Consider the following 24,427-nt stretch of genomic DNA (forward strand, 5'->3'; position numbering starts at 1 on the left):
AATGCTTCAAGTGAGGATTTAAATTTTTTCCCAAGGAAAATAACTTCGGCAAACATACGAGCATTGTCCGCAGCTAATCTGCCCTTAACAAAACCAGCTTGATCAGTTTTAACTAATAGTGTAATACTCTCAAGACGAGAAGCAAGAATTTTTGCAAATATCTTACAATCATAGTTAATTAATGATATGGGGCGGTAGTTTTTACAAAGGGAGTGATCTTTATCGGGTTTGGGAATGAGCACTATCAAAGCTTCCATAAAGGAGCCAGAGGCTTTAGATTAATCAATAAAGGAATTAAAAAGAGCCAAAAGTTTGGGAACAAAAATAGAGGAAAATGTAGAATAAAATTCAACAGAAAGGCCATCTGGTCCTGGTGCTTTCAATTTTTTTAAAGATTTAATGGCATTTGTTATCTCTTGAATGGTAACTTCTCCCTCCAATGAGTCAAATTCATTAGGCAAGGAAGGAGGAGTGGGAAGACCTGAAAATAAGGTATTTAAATTGCGATTAGAGGGATTTGTGTCATCATAATAAAGAGATTGGTAGTATTCATGAAATATAGTCACAATGTCTTCATCTGAGGATGCTAAGCTTTTGGTGGATTCATTTAAAATGGGTCCACTATTTTTACATTCAGATTTGATTTTTAAGTAATTGGCCAGCATCTTACCAGCTTTATTTTGGCCTCCATGATATTTAGATTTAATTTTAAGAAGGACATTGCAAGCTTCAACTGTAGCACGTTTGTTAAGTTCAGATTTGGCCTTAATCAGTTCATGAAGAGCTAAAGAAGGTTTGGAAGTGAAATAAGTATGTTCCAAAACTTTGAGTTGTTGTAATAAAGCTGTATACTTATTTCGTGCAATTTTCTTTTTTTTTTTTGCTGCATATGAAATAGTAAAGGCACGAAAAGAGGCCTTAAAGGCATCCCAATTATTAGAAATAGAGGTATCTAAGGGGTATTGAACTTGAAAAATTCATTAATAAAAGCAGTGGCTTCAGTAATAAAAATAGTATCTGATAATAAAAAACTATTAAGTTTCCAACGGCTGAATTTTGGGGAACTTAGGGAAAGGTCCAAAACAGTAAGGACAGGTGCCTGATTGGAGATAAAAATAGATCCAATCTCCGAGGATTGGATAGATGGGAGTAGATATTTACTAACCAAAATATAATCAATTCTTGACCTACTTTGATGAACATTGGAGAAAAAAGTAAACTCAAGGGAATCAGGGTTACAAGTCTTGCAAACATCATATAATGAACAAGAGGCAATGGCAGATTGAAAAGCTTTGTGGGATTTGTCTGGATTAAATTTACACTTAGATTGTCTATCGGAAAAAGGGTCTATCCGTTGGTAAAATCACCAGCAACAATAATATTCGGACAAACAATGGAAGAGAGTAAAATCTTAATATGATTCCAAAATTCCGGGTCTGGTCTAACTGGGCCATAAATATTCAATAAAACTGGTCCTTTTTTGCATAACAACCTTAGCCATTACCCAACGTCCATCAGTATCACTTTGTGTAGATACAATTTGTACATGCAATGACTTATGAAACAATATAGCAACACTCCCTTTCTTATTAGATGCAGGAGAACAAACAACCTGACCCACCCATTGTCTTTTTAACTGAGGCGATTCTGCTTCATTACAATGTGTTTCTTGAATATAGGAAACCTGAGAATTTAATTTTGATAAATGAGAAAGCACCTTTTGTCTTTTGACGGGGTTTCCAAGACCACGAACATTCCACGTGACAATATTACACATGATGAAGGGATGGAGGGGTAATACATGTAAGGAGGTGATACACTTCAGGAAAACAACTGGAAGGAGAAAAACACCACATATGAGAAGAAGAGAATAAATATGTTTTATAACAACAAAGAGCACTAATGAACACATGCAACAAATTGAACATCATCGAGTAAACACAAAAGAAAAAGAAAAAGAAAAAAGGAAGAGGTGGAAAGAATAGAAGAAAAAGAAGATAGATCAAGGAAAGAGATCCAGATCTAAGAGGAAACAGTAATGACTGAGGCATGGGGCGCAACAGCACCGACGATAGATGAAACAACAGAGAGGAAGATAAAAAGAGTAGAGTTATAAACAGCCATAACAAATAGGGTGAAGAAAAGATACAAGAAACTTAGGAGTGTTGAGAAGAACCAGTTGCAGAATTTGTTGAAAGATTTTATAGAAAACACCTCAATTTAGTAGGATCATCAAAAGAACATGAGGAACCCTCGTGAGTAATTTTGCACAGGCATGGATCAAGAATACCATAGCGAATATTCAACTGTCTCATATGAGGACGAAGAGCCAAAAATTATTTTCTCCTTGCATTAGTAGCGTTAGAGAGATCCTGTGATGGTGTGTCCAGACCATATGAGGCGACGTTTTGCTTTAGCTGCAGAGAGGACACGCATTAAATCAGTAAATAAAAAAAAAAGCATAATAATTCCTCTGGGTCTGGAAGCATGTGGTTGAAGACGTCCAAGCCGATGTGCACGTTGGATATTTAATGAAGGTTCTGAAGGAAGATCTAAAACTTCTGACAGGAATTTCTTTAGGAAAATAAGCATATCCGTACCTTCAAGATTTTCTGGCAGACCATAAAGACATAGGTTATTGCGTCTATTGTGATTTTCAAGGTCCTCAGTGTGAAGTTTGAGATTATTAATCTCCTGCTCCAAAACCAGAATCTTAGTAGTTACATCATGTAGGTCACTAATGCGTTGTTCCATATCCAGTACCTTAGCTTCCATATTAATCCACCGATCTTCTATTTGCTGAAGTTTCTCGTTAGTTGTGGACATAAAAGACTTCAACCCCTTCACCTCATCTAAGATGATATCCAAAACAGGGTTCTGAGAGGATAAGATGGGAGAAGGGGGATCGTTTTTTGCTCTCTTAGGCTTAGTACCTGAAGACGAGGCTCTGACCGAGAGAGGAGCTTCATTAGCCATCTTGAAAGGTCGTGAAGGGCGAAAGGTATCTTTTAATAAAGATTTCAGTCTGCCCATAAGCTTAGTGAGAACACATCACAAAACGGTGAGGAGCCAGAGAAAAAGAGAAAAAGAAAAAACGTGACTCAGAGAAAAAGTACGACACCCTCCGTCTGCACTCTAATATTTGTTGAAAATTGCGCTGTAGTGCATTTAGTAAATCAAATGCCTACTTATCTTAGAGGCTAAGAGGTGAGACAAGGGTGCAACAAAAAGGTACTCACAATCATTTTGCGTGAAGAAGAGGTCAGAGATTCAAAAAAGAAGCAAGCAGGACCAACTTGAAGAATGACCATTCATATTAGTAAAGTTACAGATATTTGTGCTGGAAATTCGAAAAAATAAATGTAATAAATGCACTAAATGCACAAATTCTACATATTAGGATCAATATGCTGTAGAGAGCATAGCATATTGAATATTGGAATATTCACATTCCTTTTTGAAGAGTCACAATTCTGGAGCAAGCATCCCAAACAGTGAAACTGAGAAAATAAAAGTAAAACACGTTGCCGTGCGTTTAAAAGTCAGAAACGCTGGTTTACCTGAGCAGAAATGTAGCGAACGACATCTACAAAATGGCGGCCGCTCGCGTTATGCTGAGGAAATATCTGCACCGCTGGTTCAGCAACTAGAGGAAAATTGGTCAGAACGGCTCCGTCTGCCACTCCGACCTTTCAGGCATTAGATTCCCGCATTTGTTTCTTTGAAAGTCCAGAAATAAGGCTTAAGTTGATAGAAGAGTTCCACGTTCGAGCGGAGCTCAAGTTCGAGCCGCCATCTTCCCGCGGCACGTGACCACGTCCCAAGTTTGAAGATTAGCCAAAAGTTTAAATAGGTATGATGGATGCACTAATAAAAACCTACCATCTTACAAGGAGCTACCATGTGTCATATAATAGGACACCTGATGAAGAGCTGATATCACACAGTGACCCGGAAGGGGAGTAAGGAATCCCTGCATGGAGTAGGTTTGCAACTTGTCTTTGGAGGCTTCAAGCTGCCAATGTCCATTACGGGGTGTGAATGCAACCAGGGGCATCGGCAGCAGGCTCAGCAAACTTTTTAAAACATTTTTTTTTAGGATATTAGGGGCGTGATGGGGGCAGAACTGCCTCTCAGGCATTTCTCTGCAAGGCCATGCCCCCTCCTCACATTAGGAATTATTTTAAAGTTAAGTTGGCAGGTCTGGTAACACCACAGAAACCAATTCTTGCATCCGGCTTTCATTTGTACATCCATATACACCTGGTAAACGCCATCATGACATTCAAAAGAGCAGTCAGCATGGTCCTAAAAACACATTGGACCATTTCATTTATTTTTTTATTTATTAATATGTACAAAATAAGCACACCCACTTGTATTAGAGCAAGGCACACCTAAACGTTGTCACAGAGTGTCACCACCAAATGGACACTGAATTGCCACTATAAGCATCAGAATGTGCCCTGTTCTTAAGTGGATGATGTGTCACTCGGCAGATGATAAAACATCATTGCACCCGTCCTGTAATAAGATAGTGAGTACCAATATCAATCCTTCATTCAGTGTTTTTTTAAATGAAAAGTAGTTGCATTTTGGTAAACAGCAAATATTCCGAATGTAAAAATATTTTTGCATGAACCCCACAACGTGCAATCCATACATGTAACACTTATTCCTTTGCTGTAAAATGATTGACCACAATCGGTGATGTTAAGCATATGCCATTGTGACAGTCTTTGCGAATGCACCATTTCTTCAATCAAACTGCAGCCTATGTCTATATGGGACACTCCTTAAAATGAGCAGTGAGCAAACAAGTATTGGCTGGTTGCATAACTGTACAATGTTATATAATGTATCCTTGCTTTATTTGACTCGTCTGTCTCTGCAGTATTCTCTTGAACGCTTTGCTCTGCAGCTCTTTGCCATTTTATTGGGTGTGTCCCCTGAAAGCTCAAACAGCAATACAGAGTTGGCTGGATGTTGTTTTTCTTCTAAATATGAACATAACTCATAGCAGGAAAATCTGCCAACAGGGATTACATTGTTTTCATGATATTTTAACAATGCACTTTTCTCCCATTGCTTCATTTTATGGTTATTTCATACAGCAGTTGAAAACATTAAAGCCGTTTTACTATCCAGTCCTTTCCAATTTAATTGTAGGGTAATTTAGATAAGTCTTGACATTGCATTTTGTGTTCTTGATGGGTGTTAAAAGCACCAAGATCTCCTGAAGACCTTATTGCTTTCTGAGCTCAATATGGCAAAAAGATACCATAAAAACACGTCATCTTCAAGGAACACTCCATAGGCAGCAGGAAGAGGAAACATGGGTACTTAAGGAACGAAAAGATAACATCAAAAATGTCGACTTGTTTATATAGGACAAAATCGCACTTCTCCCTCCCAACAACTCATGCTTAGAGTGCATACATTATCTACCAAATTTGTGTAAAACTCCAATTAAGACTTTTGGTAATATTAAAACCTTCCCTTAATTAAAGACTGGTCCGCATTACCAGGACTTTAGCTGTCTTCCTTCTTCCTCTTGCGCTGCCTAAACTGACTAAACTGAGGTCAGCAATGGATTGCACACTGGGGAGAATTTGTTTACTTCTCGCGATATATGCTGGCAGTGCACAAGGGGTGCATGAGGAAGATACCATCATGACTTGCTATCAGGTGCAGAGGGAGCATGACTGAGAAGGTTCTTCTGTCTCCGTCAGACTCACAGCTGTGAAGAGGTCACCAGGGTTCTGATGATGTCCTGACTAGATGATTACAGTGTTGGCTACACACCTCCCAAATAGAAACCATTAAAGAGCAGAGAATCCAAAACCAGGCCATGAGATCACAGTAATGGCTCCTGGTAGAGCAGAAAATCAGATTCAAGACAATGTGCACTAGGTGCAAATCATACAAGGCCTTTTGGGAGGAGTAACTATTGAAGTTTAGCTCACATTAAACCTGCACCTGCACTCCAGTGCCTGGTGCTCCAAATAGATTCACAGTGTCATGTGGCTAGATTAGGCCCAGGAAGAAACATTCCCATTTTACATGCTCACGGTTCTTACGTTGCCTTCTTTCCTACACAATGATGTTTGACACACATTTGCTTGCTCTGAAACCATATTGCTTACATTTCCACTTCGTAGGCACACTATCACCTTTATCATTTAGTACAAGTAATAAACGTCCATTGTACAAATGTTGTTGTTTGTTGTTCGTCCAGAAGGCGACACAGCTATCACAATAGGATGAACAATGACAGCCTGGTTGAGGCCTCGACATTGAAGCATGGAAACATGGATGCTGTTAATATATAGGCACACAAATATCCGTGTTCAAATGAGAGGAGCACTCTGCTGCTACTGCAGGGTCGCTGTTTGTCGGAGTCTCAGGCCAGCTGATTCCTGTTTTCCCTCTGTGGGGAGGGATGTCCAACTTGTGACCAAGACAGGGGCCTAAACACATCCACAGTTAATGGGGAGTTAGATCATCCAATAAGGGATTCTGTCAGATCACCCGCCTGGGGTAACTTGGTTATTGAGCTCATTATAGGCGTACACTATACACCGTACCTATATTTCGGCATACATATATTGCGTTACCACAATGGTGGAATTGCATATCCTTTTCACTGGTCATATATTGCTTATCACTTTCATCTGCTGTTAATCATTGCAGCACATATATTTTTCACAAGAATCACAATGGTTCAATAAATATTGAAACGCCTTTATTTGTATTTCTTGTGTAACTCTCTGGGTATGCACGAGACGCATGACAGTTTGGCTGGCCCAAGAGGTCCAGCCAAACAGTCATGCCCACTTAGAGAATGCAAACCACTCCTCCCCCTGCTCTGGCCAGCCCCACCCCGCCACTGACTGCAGGAGGAAAAATAAAATGATAGAAATCATACGTTATTATCATTTTCTTTTTTTCTTTTGAGCAGTAGGGTGATGCCCCCCCACCTTGGCGGAGGAGCCGCCACTTGATATCTTCCAGTTGTCTAGAAATAAATAGCACCATGTTTAATGAACAGGCATATTTGGTTCTCACAGGGTTCTGATGAATAAGGTTAAAATGATGTTGTCAACATCTTAGAGTTGTAGTAACCATCAGTCCAGTTCTGCTTAGTTGGGGCATCCATGTTCCCTCTTCTCTCCCAAACATATACTGTCAAACAGTGCTTAATTTGTAAAAGAATAAGCGCTAAGGACCACATTTTTATTCAGAAGTCCGTGGCCAGCATGATAGAAGGTTGGTGTGATGAATTCGAAGACCGTTTAGTCTTGATACCACCTCATGCCTATTTAATCCACCACCAATGTACCAAATGCTGTGTTTTTAAAGCTAGAATAAGCAGAAAGAAAAACTGTTATTCTCTGAACTATGAAAGAGTCTAAGGAACCAAGAGATGGCAGCTCTCAGCTGGACTCGGAGGACTCTAGGAAAGCTGCGCTATTTCTCCGAAACTTTCCGAGCAAAGGAAACAGAAATGGATCATGTTGGGGTTTCCACAGAGCACTGAAACTAAATCAGTAGGGTCTGAGTCACAAAAATGTTCATGCAGAATAGTCCGCCAAGTGTGCGCCTGTGCACCTGCATCATCCATGTAATGACCATTCAGAGTCCCATTAGAACAGGTAGGCACAGTAGAAGTCTACCATCCAAGTGTGGATTCATCTTTTTCCAGTGTACAAACCTCTGCACGTGGAAAGGTAGTAGAGAGGTGTAAATGTGGGTGACCTGGCAGTGACTCAATAATGGGCACCATCCAAAAGGAGAGGGGCTAGGGGAAAATCAAGGCGCATACAGGAAAATCCAGTGAAACACCCAAAAACTGTGTGCCAGGCACAGTTCACAAAAGCCACACCCAAGACTATTCAAGTCGAACGACGGGCCAATGAGGTTCAAATTTACTCGAGCTCATGCCACATCTAGAAGTTACAACTTCTGGGAATTGCAATGGAATTACACATAAATCAATGGAGACAGGGAATAACAGGGAAAATTGAAATGAAAGGCCAATGCAACAGCTCACAGGTGGTACAATTAAAACATCCACACCCAGAAGAGACTCAAAACACATTTTAAAATAATGAATTATTTTAATCGGAAATGTTTCATAGATGATCAATTAAAATGACCAATTACAAATAAATACACCGAGCAGGCAGCATGAGCACATATAGAGAGACAAATCATGGTCATTTTGAGCCTGGGTGGAGTTCGCGGAGTTTTGCTATGTGGAACTCCGCAAAGTGCAAAAAAAACACCGCCACCCTACGCGGAGCTCTGCAACCGGCGGAGTGCATTGGATAGATGCTGTTCCCTGTGATTTTCAGTACCAAGTGCTTGTCTGCACTGTGCATCATCACGAATGGCACCATGCACAGCGCAAGCGGGCGATGCTTCCTGTCTGCCGCTCGAGTAGATTTTTACACGAGCGGCAGCTTCCTCAATGCGAACGGACAGTTTCTCAACATGAGAAGTCGCGAGCATACGCGACCACTCGCAATGAGAAAGTTGACCACCTGCGTTGAGAAATCTCGCAGGGAGGTTGATTTTCCACACTCGCGCTCGCCAACTTGATGATGTCGGTTGTGAACGAGAAAAAATCTCGCCAGAAAGTGGATTTTCCTCGCTCACGCTCACTAACTTGACGTTGACAAACGCGAGCAAGGGAAAAAACTCAGCTCCACGTAACTCAGAGTGCAGAAATCTCCTCAAACTCCTCAAGTGGAGCAGAGTTCAGCACCCAGACTTAGTATATTTATAAACTTTAAGCAAAAATCCATCTCCAAAAGCACATCTCACATATAGACGCACACCAATGCATGGAGGTGCTTGTTGGCAACACCTGTACCACACCCATCACGAGCTGTTCCTCATCCACCCACCAAAGGTTCACACGCAGGGCAGCACCATAATATAGCCAGCGACAGCCACATTTTTCCATTTGTTCCATAATGTAGGTGCCAGTATTCTTTGTACTGCCCCATAGCCTTAGAAACATTTACTTGATGAGACGTGATAAAGGATTACTTAATGAGACGTGATAAAGGAAATAAGAGAAGTTCATTATATATTTTTGGTCTTAGGATGTGGAATTCGGGAAGAACCACCCATCAAAACCACTGTTATTTAATTTCTATGCTTATGAGGTAGCCAGACAATTCCTTTCTGTCGTTATTCAACACAGATTTACTCATCTCAAGCAACCTCCTGCGCTGGAGCCTGAAGGATGTTAACGAATGACATTTGTGGCAATCTAGTACCCAATCATTTATCCAATGTTGCTGCTTGAAGGTAGCACCTTTTTAATCCCATGTGTTTTGAATAAGTGTTTTGATCTATTTGTATATGTTTCCGATTCTGTGCATTAACCCACATACTGTTGCAGACGCTTCATTTGACTCTGATGGTTCTGTCGTTTCGCCACTGCCTGGCACATCCTCACACATTTAAAACCTACCACAAGGAAGACCTACTAGGAGATAGTGGCCTGAATACTTTGGTTAATCTTCCTTGTTCGGAGCCAGGTCATCCTAGGCCAGGTGTCTTCAAACTGGGGGGCGGGCCCCCCAAGGGGGGGTCTCAAATGATCGGGTGGGGCAGGCTGTGGCCAAAAGAAGCATTATGCTGATAACAGTACTTTATTTTCAACAGAATAAATTTGAGCAGCGGTAAGCTGTTCTGTAATGGGCCATCACTACATATTGTGTCATTTATATGCTAGCTGGAAGTATGTACCAAAAGGGAAGGGACTCCAAATATTCTTTAAAAACCCCACCCCCATTTCTAATAATCACACTGTGGATACTTTTACACATTAGTAATGCCTGCCTGACCAAAATAGTATATTTGGCAGTCATGAATTTGATCGCATTTTTAAAACGGTAACATAACTTAACTGCAATGTTCAAATAAGTTTCGACATATTTAAACATTGCCAATTTAATAGAATAATTGTGAATAATTTTGATGAGGGCCCTATGATTTTTTGTCCACGGGGGGTGGGTGTGGCATTAAAAAGTTTTAAGACCACTGTCCTAGGCAGTGTTTTTGTTCTCACCACTCTCTCAAACATCTATTTCCAATTTCCCCAAAATGCAGTGCTAGTGCTTGATATACTAAAATAGAAGGTCATAGGTTGTCGGGTGTCATATGGGAAACTAGGCAGGAAAGGGTTTGTTAACAATGGCAAACATATTGGCACCTTAGGTACCTGATAAAATCTGGCTTTGGAAGAGGAATACCTTACTTGGAGTAATAAAGATTACCTTTAAGCCACAGAGCCAGTACCACAGATAGGTGCGCTATGTAGAAGAAAGCACTCTGAAGTGGCCACGGAGTAGCATACCAAAGTATGGAAACATGGGCAGTCGAGGGAAGTGGGAACATAAAGTTCAGGAGGAGCACTGGTTAGTTCCTATTGATGGCGGCCTCTAGGCCGCTGAGTGCAGGTTCTTTTAGTGGTGGGGTAGTTTATGTTATTTTTGTATTAGCTGCAGCGTTAGGCATGATAGTATGTAAGGGGATTGGATCAAGATACCTGGGTTTATTCTAAGTTTGGACCAGTTTATATTAAACATGTCTTTTTTTCAAACACTTATACCACTTACGTCGTCCTTTCAGTCACTAGTTCCTTCTTGCCAATAGCATATACTGAAAGAGTAGACTAGTCCACAGCAGTCAGATAGAACAAGAAGCGGGGGTTAGATATTGACTTCAAAACTATGATATGGCACAGAATGCATAGCATCACAATCAGAATCAACTTAAAGCACATTTAACTATACCTGGTAAACGTGCTTAGCTTGTTACTCCAGTGGCCCTGCATAAGCTTAGCACAACCCCAGAGCCCTACACATAAAAGCACACTTTAAACATCTCTATACCAATACCTCATGTAGCTGCCTCTGTACAAATTATTACCTGTTCTCTGCACAGGTGTAAAATGCTGAAAAGTCTTTGCGTTGCTTCATGGGTGGTCACAATTGCTTACAGGTCCATGCACTACTTCATGCAATATGGGAGTTTCTTCGTAGTTTTGTTAGGTTCGTTAGTGTTGGCCAATCTGTTGCCTCACTATTGCCTCACTATCGCAAATGCTAGACTATCTTGCAGGTAAACATGGTCAAGCCGATTAACACAGATCACAAAGTCCACAACTGCAAGTATGAATAGATATCCTGTGCCACGTATGCAACATAAATTGGTTGAGAAAAAACTGGCTTTTCTTTATAGTTGCTGGAGAACTGTGCTGATCCCAAGCCAAACACCTGAAAGGAGCTGGGAGCAAAATAACTTCAACCTTCAATGCATGGAATAGGGGTTGCAGAAGTAAAACAGCAGCGCACTGGAAAACAAGCTACTTCAGCAGGAAACCTGAAAGGTTGGAAGGGTTGTTCAGGCCTTAAGTTAGGGGCCAAAGTCAAGATGGCAACTGGTTCTGCAAGAACTGGAGTTCCTGCAAGACTTGTGAAAAGGGCCGCAGTCCCTGCAAGAACAATGTGGATTGAGCCCCAAAAGGAGTGTTGGGGTGTTGTGTGGTCCTCTGGCGATGTTACTAGATACCCTGTGGGAGGTGCGGCCAGGGACTATTGAATAGCACTTTAGCTGTGGATCCAGGGACAACGATCGAGAGAGCAGCATTAGGTCCTGACATACCTGGCTTAATATGGAGCTAGCAGCATGACACCATAAAACCAGTCATTGGGCTGGGGGTGGTGTTTTGATAGAACTTGTGCCTTATGTAAGCAGTTGGAAGGATGGCAAAGGCACTGATCGGTATAAAATACCACAGCCCCAACTCAATATGGCCACCTTAGACACACCAACAAAGCCCATTGTTTCTTCCCCACCCCCAAGCAATCATGCAGTAAGCTGCTGTAAAAATACTTTTTTAAGAAATGGAGGCAAACTAATTTAAATGCTAAATGATTCCCTAGACAAGCTCAGAGTGGGAGACTGCCTTGGCAGAGCAGGATTCACTTTTTAGGGCACCCTTGGCTGTTAAAGTTCCCTGCCCAGTCCCTGCACAGTTTATCAGGTAGATTCTGGAGTACAGGTCACATGGAAGGTATGCAGTCAGGTTTCAATATGGCTTAATGTGAATTGTGTCAACTGGTGGAACATGTTATGTTCCGATTACTTGAGAGGAATACAATATATAGCAATGTAAAGACAAGAGGCAAGGGCAGTTAGAGTCCATTCTGGATGTTTTTTAGGTGTGGCTCATTGAGTTGTGAGAATTTCCATTAAAAAACAAGTTCAATCTTTAGGATTTATCAGAATATTAAGGTGCTGTTTTTGGCTATAAAGGTGGGATTGAGGGCATTCCACAATTTGGGGTCCTGAACATTCTTGCCTCCCTGTCTCATTCTCTTGAAAAACCATTGTTGAATTGAGTCAATGAATAATGATCAGCGGTTTCTGGCTGGCATGCAGTGTGCAGCCATTTTCTGCAGATATGTTGGTCCTTTGCCCCGTTAGTCATTGTGAGCAGTGCAGAGAACCTTAAATTTGATCTTTGTTACCCCCAGATGCCCTTAATCTACCAGTCTTCATCTGGACAAGACGATCTGAGTGTCATCGGTGTATGAGACCAGAAATTAGGCGAGTCCACTCTCAATAACACCAGCACCCTTGTTAACTGAATATAATCAGTTACTTAGGGGGAGAGGAGTCGGCATTCTTATTAACATTATGGACAAAATAGTGCAACTCACCACATCGGAAATTTTCAAAACAAAAGATATATTTTTATTGAACCATATCCCTAAGCTAACGGCTTGCGTCGATAAAGGAAGAATCACAGTTCCCAGGATCAGGGAAAAATATGGTGTTTTATGAAGTGATTGCAGCTGTCGGGATTTCAGTCTTGGAGTCATTCATACATAGGTGGCTCTAAGATGCTTCAGGCGAAAGATTTTCTGGAGTTTTATTTTCTTTGAGTCTGAGTCTAATTTGTGTTGGATATCATCAGACTACATTTGTAATTGGGTGTATTTTTGAGAGATGAATGCAGCTAGTGCACAAATATAAATGTTGAACAGGAGAGGGAATAAAGGTGAATATTTAAATATTGGCACCATTGGAGAGTTGACCATTAGTGCCAGAGCATGTTTTCAAGTCGTAAAGTAGTGTTTTAGGGTCGTTTTCTCACAGGTTGATGTCAAATTTAGTAGAATCAGAGTTTCAGCTTGATTTTCATCAATAGAGCTAATCAAGTCTTCTCTACCATCAGCTATGTTTCAATCCCTCAGTATGGTTTGAAGCCTGATTGTCTTCCATGCAAAATGCTGTTCGCTTCCATAAAGACAGTGAATTACTTCCCTTTCCATGATTTTACTCATTAATGGGAGATTTGTTATGAGGGTTATATTCTTTTGAGACCTGTGGCTTTGCTGATTGTTTCATCAGTAGCAGGGTCGTTACAGCATTTCTTAACAAATTAGTTACCGTCTGTTGGTGGAGCGAAGCATTTAACATTTCTTACATCTCTTAACCAAGGGTGGGGATGTTATCCTTTATTGTAGAGTCCAGTCTTGCTGACAAGTTTGAGTACAGGCTACGTCGGGTGGCTCAGTGGACTAATGCATCCACTCGAGGGATCTGTGTGTGACTCCATGGTCACAGATTCATAACGGGTCACGTCCACTCCGTCTTTCATCCTTGTGGGGTCGATACATTGAGTATCACTGACTTGAGTAAACATAGACGTGCTATTCAGCACCAAGATTGGCAAAGGGATGAACATGTACTTAATGTGAGGTGTTTCTATCAGGTCACAGGCTGATTACTCTGTTCTTTGAATAGTGTATCTTGGATCAGAAGAATTCTCTTTCCTAAGAAAGTCATGCCATTCTCCTAGTGTTGAGAGACAAAATCTGAACCTCTTCAACATTTCTGCAAAACTCTCTCTGCATTTCTAAAAACTCTGCTTAATAAGCACAAAAGTTCTCTGTAAACAAAATTTACCCAGATCCGCGAATATGTTGGCAAACAGGTACCATCCTCGAGAAAAAAAGGTCCATCTGCTTGATGAATCTGACTCAAGGTGCACGAGGCATTGCTGCAGCACAAGAAACCAAGGACGTCTGCAAACGTTCAGCACAAATGATGCTCTCTTCTTCTCAGAAGTGGCATCTCTGAGTTACCCCGGGGGAGAAGAAACTCCAGACTAGCAAAGCAGATGGAGGCTGTTCACTGATTAAAACGATTTACCTTGTCAGTCGTCTTGGAAACTTAAATGTGGTATTTTTGCATTTAATAGGAGCTTTCCACTGCCCTACCTTGCAGCACTTATTTTCAGCTTTACTTCAGCAAGTGCCAATTTTCAAATCCCGCTGCACCGCCACTTTTCCTCCCTAGCTTTGTTTGCTAGACAACATTTACACAAGAAGAACACATTTTACTGGATGCAACAACAAAATAACGAATGAGGGGCCAGATGTTCTAACATTTTATGCGGGCGCAAATGGGTTTTAGACCCGTTTGAGACCGCAAAAAAGTCTGGCCCATGTACTAATCCTATTTTGCAAGTCGCAAATCAATTTGCAACTCGCAATATAGGATTAGAGACTCGCTAGTAGGAAGGGGCATTCCAAGGGCGTCCCTTCCTAATAGCGACTCCTGAAGCTATGTATGACTGTTTTGCGACCGCAATTGTGGTCGCAAAACAGTTGCAATTTACCACCCTTCCCCTTTGTGAGGCCACCATTCCTGGGAGTGCTAGCCATTTCTTAGTGGGTCGCAAATTGCGACAGCCTCATTAATATGCATGAGGCATGCAATTTGCGACCCCATTGGGAATCGCAAACAGTGTCTTAGACACTGTTGTGCATCCCAATTTTCAAGTCGCAAATTGCGAGTCGCAAATGCGATGCAATTTGCGACTTGCAAATTGGTGAGTCATACATCTGGCCCGAGATGTTAGAGGGGTGTCGACGTACTGCGCATCATCCCCAGTCACAGGCATATTCTTACAATTTTCAAAAAGTTAATCTTCAACAGATAGCCTGTAGATTACAAAAAGAAATGGATGAAATACATAGTTTTCAATGCGTGTTACCATAAATCTGCAGACTGACTTTGCGCTAACCTTGTGCTTCTATCACTCACAGTTCCTCCTCATTTCACTTTCTTCCACAACCAGACACTCCCTGCCTCTGTAGCTCACTCTTGCAGGTTTTTTCGGCCCTGGTTTCCTTGTGTCTAAAGTTGTTCCATTTTTTTTCTTCCTCTTTTCCTCACTTGTGTTTTTAATCTCTCTAACTCATGATCATAGTCTGTTGAGAAAAAATATGTGGCAGTTCCCCAAAAAAGTACTGGTGAGCCCAGCTGAAACACCGGCTCACATTAAGCACTGAGAACAGTGTTTCCTCCTATCCAGTATTGCTAGATGGATCAAACGTTGCAAGAAATCTGATCAGGCAAATACAAACATTATGAAAAGCTAAGAGAGTTTGGAAAATGCTAAAAGAAATGGAAGATATGGGATAATTTATATTGCCACAAAGAAGTGCATTTTAAGTTTAGCATTCCTCTATTGATATAGGCTATAATTAGGTTAAAACAAAAATGAAATAGACAGACATGTATATTAAAGATACGTTTACCTTTGTTCCCAAGCAGGGATAACATGATCTACCACCCACACTTTCTGAGGGGTAAAGTGGAGGCACCCACTGTGAGCTAATATTTTTATGGTTGTGCCTTGTTGCTGATATGATTGCAAGGCATACATATTACATTTGGTGCTAGGATTACCATTATCTTTGCCAAGACCTTGTATCAACGTATAAAGTGCTTAGGTTGACTTATTACAGTGGTCAGAAAAGGCAACAAAGTGGAAAGCTGCTTTACATATGGGGTTGAGAGAGTCAGACCAACTGACACGTTAGTCATGACTGTAATGACTGTAAGACCGTAATCAAATTATGAGAACCTGATATACAGACAGAGGAGATGCAAAGAAATGGCACGCTCTTGACGGGCTGAAGGAGTGTATGGGCCACGGCATTTCAATCATCCCTACACTCAAGTCCACAATGCTGGTACGCAACTTCCACATACATCCACATATAATGAAGTGGTCCTATCGGCAACTTTACATTTCAGCGGTTAGCTTACACTTTTCCCAAAGTGACTGTGGTGATTTTCAAAAATCCCAAAGCTCTACGGATAGTGAATATTTCTGTGAGTATGCATGAGACTAATTCAGGGGATTAGGGTGCAAGTGCATGCTAGCTATTTTTATTAGTAATATAGTCTATGTAGAAATGATCCAATTGAGTGTACAAACCTATAATAAAATAAATGTTAATGAATACCCACAAAGTTACGATTTTGTGCGTGGTCACCACATTCCCTATGGCAACATGGTTCCACTCTCCTGAAAGCCCTCAGTTTCCATTCCATTCCATTCCAAGCTCTAAGTTTACAATTGTGAAAAATATACCACATTTGATCATTTTCTGTGGCCACAAGCTTCATCTGAGGATCTAAATCGCAGCACATTCATAATCTCGAAATAAGAAGCCAGATTTATTAAATCATATTGCACTCACAAACCCTACAATTCTTAAAATTGCACAAATTATCATCTGAAAATGACATTTTCCAAAGCACTAGACTTCTTTTGTGATTTGGAAAGCCCTTTTGGAACCACAAAAAGAGATTTCATTCTGAAAGGATGCATCCCTTACTAATTACAAATTGCAATGAGATGTATCAATGGTGGTGACCAGAGGTACGGTTGCATACCATTGTTAAGTTAATGACTTTCTCAATGGAGGTGCAAATCCAGTCTCAAAAGGGTATCTGCCCAGGTTGTACAGCTTCCCCTTTGGGAATTGCATTGGGGACTTTTGGGGGGGAGCAGGCAATGGTATATTTAAAAAAAGAAAGAAAGAAAACCAGCAGTGATTCCTTTAGGGAAGATGGGCTGCTTTAAAAAAACAATTTCCCCTTTGCAGATGGAAATGCAGGGATGATAGTCTGCTATTCCTTGCAAGCCACCGTCCTTGTGTTTGTAGCCAATGACAGCGGGTCACAAATAGCAGCCTGCCTCATTGCAATTCATAAGCAGGTAGTTCTGTGACCCACTGCAACTAGAGATCTTGCAAAGTGGCCTATGAATACATAAGAAGCAATGCCATTTTAAGGATTTTTGGAGCCCCGGGCAAGTCATATTTTGTGGGCCCCTATTCAGAACAACTTTGAATATTATTACCGATTTCTGCTAATTCAAGCCCATGTGATGCTAAATGAACTTTCAGAACTGCAGTCACACAAAAACAGTTCTCATTTTGGGGAGGGGGGTGCACCAATCTTTAAGATGACACCTGTGAAAAGAGAAACAGACAGAGGTAAAGGTAGGAGGCGAGAAGGAGAGAGATTGAGATGTAAAAATAGAAGTGAGAGATAGTGTGTTCATTTTCCCAGGGGCCCATTGGAAGGTGGCGGCCATGGGCAATTGCCCACTTTGCCCATGCCTTAAAACATCTATGATCTGTAATACAAAATTACGGACAGGTTACAAAAAGTTGGTTCACAATTTGTAACTTTTGTCTGTGCATCAGGCCCAATGTCCTGTCATTTGCAAACTGTACTTTATGCGTACTTTATGCGTAAAATTGAATGAAAATACTTGCCATTTAAACTTCGTATGATGGCGGGTGAGGCGTTCATTAATCATTCATCTTGTTGCTCACAAGCTTGTACCTTTGACAGGACTCGATGTCAGTATTAACACAGGAGTATTGTAGGGAGTTAGAGTCAAAACACGAACATGTCATTTTCTGGATATCAGTTAACATGTTAGGCATTGCAACTTTGGAGAGCAGACAAAGACACTCTATTCCAAAGGTTAGGTTGTCAAAACCACCACATTTAATTCAGAATAAATAAAAATGCGTCACCGCTTGTCGTGAAACCTTGCCACCAGCCTCCAAAGGTGACATCATGGCAGAAATCAAAGACGCAGAGCATATTCCGGTAATGTGTGTTTTCTTTTTAAATACACAGGTCTGAGTTGTGGAGTTGCCCAAAATTGCTGTCAAGTATGCTGTGCTATGTCTGGTGCTGTCAGAAATATTTTACTTAGAAAGTGAATTACTGCAAAACATGCCATTACCTCAGTTTTTAAACTCTACCAAATTACACCTGTCAAGAATTCCACCTCTTACGAACTGATGGAAAAATTGCAGACGTTTACAAACATGGAACAAAATGGGTCACTCAGTAGGGTTTGGCGGGGCATAGCCGGTTAAAGCACGTGAATAAGGAAGAAAGGGGGTCTTTATTACTTCTATGTGGACAAAAAAAGTCCTTCATCCTTGCGAAAATTAAGCTGTCAGCGTCTAAGCGGCCTCTATATTTATAGCCGTTAGCGGTGGCACAGCTGTGGTACACTTGTCTAACTCTCCTCCCAGTCACGATATTTCTATATATTGATGTCCTTTGCATCTAGTCATAAATTCGCAAAATGGGAAAAATGATTGTTAGTTTTGTGGAAAATCGCCTACATTGAGTTAGGCAGTAAAGTATGCCAAGGGATAGCCACGTCAAAGACACACTTAAAACTCAGTTAATTCAGACATGTTTATTATTTTACCGATTACATTTTGAAATGTATATCCCTTCCCCAATACTTCTAGTAATGAAGTTAAGAAAGACATTGCTTTAAAACAGATTACACTAAGAGAGTCAATCAACTCTTGATCAGAAAAAGAGACAACTGGAAAAAAGGTGAGTGTGCAAAGTACACTTCAATCTGCTGTCCCTACTTAAAGAAGTAGGCACGAAAAGAGGAAGAAAAGCAGCAAAAATAAATTTTCTCAGTAAACCTTTGTTTACAAAAATATTGGTACGAACTTAAGAGTCCACTAGCTAGGAGACACACGAATAAATATTAAATTTGCAAAACCTCACTCGCAAATATTGCTTCTCTAATGACTCACCCGGTGAGTTCTCAGACAGTAATATTCTTTGACAGACCCCTCACTCTGGATAGTGCAACTCCTGCAAAAAAAACTCTGTCAATCACTGCGGGTCTGGGGGGCTCTCCACAGGGTCGGAATGGGATCAAAGTTCGGCCCGGGCACTCCCAAAAAAAGTGGCCCACTTTCCCGCATCGTCCCTTTCATGGATCACCACCTGTTTAGTCTCCTTAGACTAATTTGTTTGAGAAATGTTTGGTAAATTAAAAATATTTTAATGCTTCTAGAACCATTGAGATTTGCTTAACTAGAAGCTCTGCATGCTGGCGAGGAGAAATAAAATAGCCTAGGGCCACAACACTTGATCTGGCTAGGGTTATCCCCTGGACGGTACCAAATGGAAGAAAATCACCCAAAGCCAGTATTTTTTCATCTGACAGGTGTGTACTTTAAGTAGTAAATGTAAGGCGAATGCACTTTAAAATGTGTTATAAAGCTGGCTTAATGCTCTGTGACTGACAGTTAAACTAAAAAAGAAAAGCTGAAAAAATATGTTACAATGGAATAGGGACTTTTTTTTATATAAAGAGTTCTCTTTAATTATCATTGTCCAGCCTTTGCAGAATCTGTCTGTTTATTTCTTGTTATTTTTTTTTAAAAGTTTTATATAGTGTGAACTCGACCTGAAGTCATTAAAGCAATTTACATGACCACCAGTTACATTATACAAGATTATGCTAATACATTATACAAGATTAAATTCATTTTTAGGGTCGTGCCCGTGAGAGCACGCCCTAGCTATTGTTTACAAAAAGGGATTGGAGCCCGAGCATTGCTTACTATTTGTGCATTTGATATCACTCTTCTTTACAGGCTCCCTAATTGGCCAGACCAGGCCACACATAATTTCTGTGGATTAGGGACAGAAAACTCGATAATAGTGTTATTCTAAAACAGTGGAAAGAAGTCCACTGACAGCCTTCTCTCATGTTTTCCCAGCGGTATAAGCGCTATGAGTGAGTACTGCTGGGGCACTCATATTTCTGGTGTAGCAATATCCCTGGACTGCTCAAGGCTGCAGAGAACAGAATCTGAAAATGTGCTGGGGGAAGCCCCCTTCTGTGCCCCAACGTCTTCTTTATAAATGCAAAGGGCTGATGTGTTATGTATTTAATTTATACAGCGCCACCCCTTGACCTTCTCAGTGCCTCGATGTAGCCACAAATGTGCATTGAGACTAAACAATGAGAAATCTGGATACACGTCAACACTCCCAGTTACCATTCTCTGATGTTATCCATGCCTGAACGTTCTTGAAACCCGCAATCCTAAAAAAATAATAAATTTTGAAAAAACCCTGTACCTCACTTTTCAAGAAGTGCAAATTGCACAGACCTTTCGCAAGCGACTCTCACAAAGTTATGAATACCCCTCCTTTGTTGCATCAAATATCTTCTAAAAACACACTGGTTCGGTAAGGCCTTTCTGTGGCTGCATAACACCCTTTCTGTCTGATAGCAGAGAAGTCTCTGATAATTAAATACAGGAGCTCATGGTTCACAGGTGATGCTCAGTTCATGATGTAATACTCTATTCAGCTTTACTCAGTTATCTATAATCAGGGGCCCATCTTGTTTTGCCACATGCATGCACTTGCTTTATGTTTTGCTGACATCGTCCTGTACGGCATTGTTCATTTAACTCATAGTCATAGTCATAAACTTTATTCGACAGTTTAAAAAACGTCATAAAAGTACACAGATAAAATCATACATGTGACATTACACAGGGAAAGTACATATCATCATGGGTTGTTTTCAGGGCATACAGAAGTCAGCAGTACAAAAAAAAAAAAAAAAAAAAAAAAAAGAAATAGCTAAAAAACCATACTTTTTCTTGCAGCAACAGATTTCAGGATAAAAGTTGCTATAAAAAAACACAAATCCGGGCTAGCAAGTGAAAATAACAATTTCATGGCATTTGAAGTAGAAGACACGGAATATTTTTTAAATAACGGTTTCAAGTAAACAATACGTAGGGCTTTATAAAGGGGGCAGATTAACATAAAATGAAGGGTACTTTGCTTGGTTAGTTCATCACATGGACAGGCATATGTTGTATAATATTTCATTTTTGGAAAGGCCACAAGGTTGTGGACAATACCAAGTCTAAGTCTGGATAGGACGAATTGGTGAGATTGCCTGTAGATTATTTTGAGATAGATAGGCAAACCAGGACCCTCGTTTGCATTAGAGGAATAGAAAGCATGGGTTGAGTAGTTACTTGTGTCTGCTTTCCGTTTAACGAATTTTACCCTCATAAATTCCTCTTTCACCTCCTTTTTGGATAAAGTGGTTACAATCTCGGGATCTTTGCGTACATCCAAATCAAAGAGTTCTCTAAAAGTAGTGGTCACATACTTTATCCATGGTATATTCTTGAAATTATCCAAAGACAGACAATCTTTGATAATGCTCTTTGTGAAACTTGTTTCGTCCTTCAGCCAAATAGACCTCCATACCAGGAGGGGTCTCAATTCGATTAAATCGGCTATATGGTCCAACCTTAGTTCCTCGTGGACCAGGTAGTTAGATGCCGATGAGGGTAAACAAAGTAGCCGTTTCAAAAACAAATTTTCCAGAATTTGTAAGTCTTCGTTACATCCGTACCCCCATACCCCTGAACCATAAAGTGCTATTGATGAACATCTGTGTCTATAAATATTTAGCATTGCTGGAATCCGTCGGCTACCCAGTTTGTTGGCAAATCGGAAGACACCTAGTGTAGCCTTCCCCAACCTGGCTTTTATGTTAATGTGTTCAGGTGTCCATGAACCCCGACTGTTAAAAGTAATGCCCAGATAACAGAAGTTATCTACAACCTCAATTCTGTTATCTTTAAAATAGAAAGACTTGGGGTGATTCACCTTTTTGCCACAGACCATACTGAATGTTTTAGAATTGTTAATTTTGAGTTTCTTGCCCTGGATAAAATCATAAAAACAGTTCATTAGCCGCTGTAGGCCGATTGGGGTTCTAGATAATAAAACGGTGTTGTCCGCATATAACAACACTGGAATTGGTAGGCCACCTGCTTGTGGTGCATCTGCTTGGACCTGTTTTAATTCTTGTTCCATAGAATTAATAAAAAGGGAGAAAAGCAAGGGGGCCAATACGCACCCCTGCCTAATGCCTGATTTTACCATAATCTTTCTCGTACACTCTCCTGCTGGTCCATATCGTATCTGAGTGGTAAGGTTGGAATATAACCTAGCTAAGAAATGGATAATGGCTGAGGGAGCTCCCATATCGAGAAGGGTTGTCCACAACAGGGAATGGTTCACCAGGTCGAAGGCACTAGAGAGGTCCGCAAAGCAAAGAAGTAAGGAGCCCGATTTGACCTTGGTATATTTACCTATTAAAAGGTTGAGGTTAATGCACTGGTCAATGGTCCCCAAACCCTTTCTAAAGCCATATTGGGATTGTGCCAGGATATTGTTATTGGTCGCCCACTCCTCCAGGCGTAGTAGTAGTACCCGGCTCATGATTTTAAGGGAGGAGTCTAAAAGGGAGATGGGACGGTAGTTTTTGGCCTCCCCTCTATCTCCCTTCTTATAAATCGGGATAATAACGGATTCACTCCAGGTTGCCGGGGTGGAGAGATCAGTGGCAGCATTAAAGACCTGGGTCAATAGGGGGCTCCAAAGGGCCAGATCATGTTTGTAAAGATCTATCGGGACCCCGTCAGGTCCCGGGGCTTTACCTCCTTTACTAGAATTAATTGCCGTGACTACTTCTCGGATGGTGATTCCCAAAGTCTGCGGGGTCAGCTGGGGATTCATACAGATTTTATCATAAGACTCCTCAGGGGGGTCAAATATTCCTGAAAAATATCGGACCCAGCTATCTTCGCTTACTAATGCGGTAAGTACTGGGAAATCTTCTTTCTGGAGGAATGGGGCATTAATCGTACTCCAAAACAATTTACAATCCCGGAGAGCTGCGGCACAATCCAGATTGTCCCAGGCTTGTTCCCGGAGTTCGTTTTTCCTGCGTTTAAGTTCAATGTTATAATTGGACCGCAAGGTTTTAATCACTTCCCTGTCTCTTGGAAGATTGGATAGTGCTTGCTTAAGGGTTTTTAGCGCTGTTGTACAGGCTTGGTCGAACCAGCCAACCTTATCCCGTCTAGAATTCATCTTATTGTTAGTAAAAATTCTATTAATAATAGTGCCTAGATCCTCAAAATCCGCTATAATACCCTTAGGGAGGGCATTGACTTCCAGACAGCGAAATATCTGCCTGGAACCACCTACCACAACTGCACTATGTAGTTTTTCTGATTTTTCTGTGCACCACTTTATCCGGGTTCCATTAGGCCTACTTGGGACAATATTGTCAACAACCCTGCCTGTAGGCGTAATTCTGGGGCCCCAGATAAGAATAGACATAGTTAGGGCATTATGATCGCTCAGACAATAGTCCTTAATTATTGGCACTGTGCAGAATGGCATCAAATGGGTTGAAATCAACAAATGGTCAATAACCGACTCAGTATCCCTCCCTTTGAACGTTGGAACAATGTTGCCCTTTTTATCAAGAGCTGGTTGGTGAATAACTAAATCAAATTTTAACAGAAGACCATTAAGGGAAGTCCCATATGGGGTGTGTTGAAAATGTGCTAAATACTCCCCCGGATCCCCATCAAACCCACAAACTGGGGTTTGAGAGTGCAGGCACGTTCTGATATTGAAATCCCCTCCCCATATGATGTCATAAGATGTGTGGGATTTATTACAGATTTTATTTAGGAAGGCTTCCAGTTCGTCCACAACCAGGGTGCTGGTCGGATCAAATGTGTTATTGTAATGATTGATCAGTAAAGTGTTCCTACCCTTTTTGGATTGTAATTCCAGGATTTGTGAATGTGTGCCAACAGTAGAATACGAACCTACAGTTATCGGGAGATCAACTGATATAAGAACAAGCAGACCCCCTTTAGCCCTCCCCATAGCAGATTCCTGGGCAACACAGTTATAAGAAACAAAACCATCAAAATGAATGTCTAAAGTGGACCATGTTTCCTGTAAACATAGAATATCAAACCCAAGGATAAGTTCCCTCCACCCTAGAGCCGAAGCTCTCTGACGCCAGCCAGCTATATTCCAGCTCACCATGAAATACCCTTGATCACTTGGGGTAGATATCTCTTCCAAGGGAGAAATCATTGTACATCCCCTATCAGCAATAGCCTCATCGAGTGGTGAAAGGTGGACTTCAGTTGGTTTATCGAGAGTTAAGGGGGTCAGATCGAGTAGATCGGAAGTTATTTTGCCAACCGTTACTGGTAAGGTATAATACTCCACAGTAGCCCCGCTATCGGCAGGATTAGTCTCGATGGGTAGAGGGGGAACAGTGGTGGAAGCACTGGGTAGTCAGTCGACTCCCTCTAGCCCATCGAGACAA

Source organism: Triturus cristatus, chromosome 2_1 (genome assembly GCF_964204655.1).
Source record: "Triturus cristatus chromosome 2_1, aTriCri1.1, whole genome shotgun sequence".
NCBI classification, from domain to species: Eukaryota; Metazoa; Chordata; class Amphibia; order Caudata; family Salamandridae; genus Triturus; species Triturus cristatus.